Source organism: Apium graveolens, chromosome 7, assembly GCF_009905375.1.
Source record: "Apium graveolens cultivar Ventura chromosome 7, ASM990537v1, whole genome shotgun sequence".
NCBI lineage: Eukaryota > Viridiplantae > Streptophyta > Magnoliopsida > Apiales > Apiaceae > Apium > Apium graveolens.
In genome coordinates, this window is record NC_133653.1 from 179,476,890 (window position 1) to 179,477,914 (window position 1,025).

General features: G+C 46.0%; 1 non-coding gene across 1 annotated transcript; it reads left to right on the forward strand.

Annotated features, from left to right (window-relative positions):
* The first annotated feature begins 918 nt into the window (after nt 1–918).
* On the forward strand, nt 919–1,025 carry LOC141675640 (small nucleolar RNA R71). The gene has a single exon (XR_012556283.1). It is a non-coding gene; the product is annotated as a small nucleolar RNA R71 (small nucleolar RNA).

Below are 1,025 nucleotides of genomic sequence, written 5' to 3' on the forward strand. Positions count from 1 at the left end.
TAGAGCTGTTTCTCCCCTGTATTAGCCTCAGGCAGAGTGTGTTCAACAGTAGTCTTCCTTGGTTCCGCCGCTTTCTCCTTTTGCTTAGATTCTTCACCTCTAATTTCAGCTTCTACTTCTTTTGCCTTTTCAGGATCAGCTACTTTTCCAAACCTTAAGGTAATAGCCTTGACTTGCTCTTTAGCTTCCTTCCTGCCTGGTACTTCCGTGTCACTGGGAAGAGTGCCAGGTTGACGATTGAGCACTGCATTGGCTAATTGACCAATTTGATTTTCCAAGGTCTTGATAGAAACCGCCTGACTCTTGCACAACAGCTTAAGTTCCTCAAAATCAGCACTAGTAGGTGCAGCTGCACTTCCCTGTTGAGGATATGATTGCCTTGTAGCATACTGCTGTGGTTGCTGGAATCCAGGTGGGTTAAACTGTTTACTCACTCCTTGCTGATATGGTGACTGAATAGCATTCTGATTATTCCCCCAGCTGAAATTTGGATGATTTCTGTTGTTAGGATGATAGGTCGCTGGCACAGGCTGCTGTTGTCGCTGATAATTATTCACATACTGAACAGATTCGTTTACAAGAGAACACTGATCCGTAGCATGAGAACCTGCTCAAAGCTCACAAACCATAGCTATTTGATTAACTCCATACGTAGCCAAAGAATCAACCTTCATTGATAGCGCTTGGAGCTGGGCTGCAATAGCGGTGGCTGCATCAACTTCCAGAATACCTGCTACCTTGCCTGACGTCATCCTCTGAGTTGGGTTTTGATGCTCATTTGCAGCCATCGTCTCGATAAGATTATACGCCTCAGTATAGCTTTTAGCCCATAAGGCGCCTCCAGCTGCTGCATCGAGCATGGGCCGAGATTGAGCCCCCAAACCATTATAGAAACCAGTTATCACCATCCAATCCGGCATTCCATGATGTGGACATTTTCTCAACATTTCCTTGTAGCGTTCCCAAGCTTCGCACATAGACTCCGTAGGTTGCTGCGCAAACTGAGTAAGAGCACTCCTCATAGC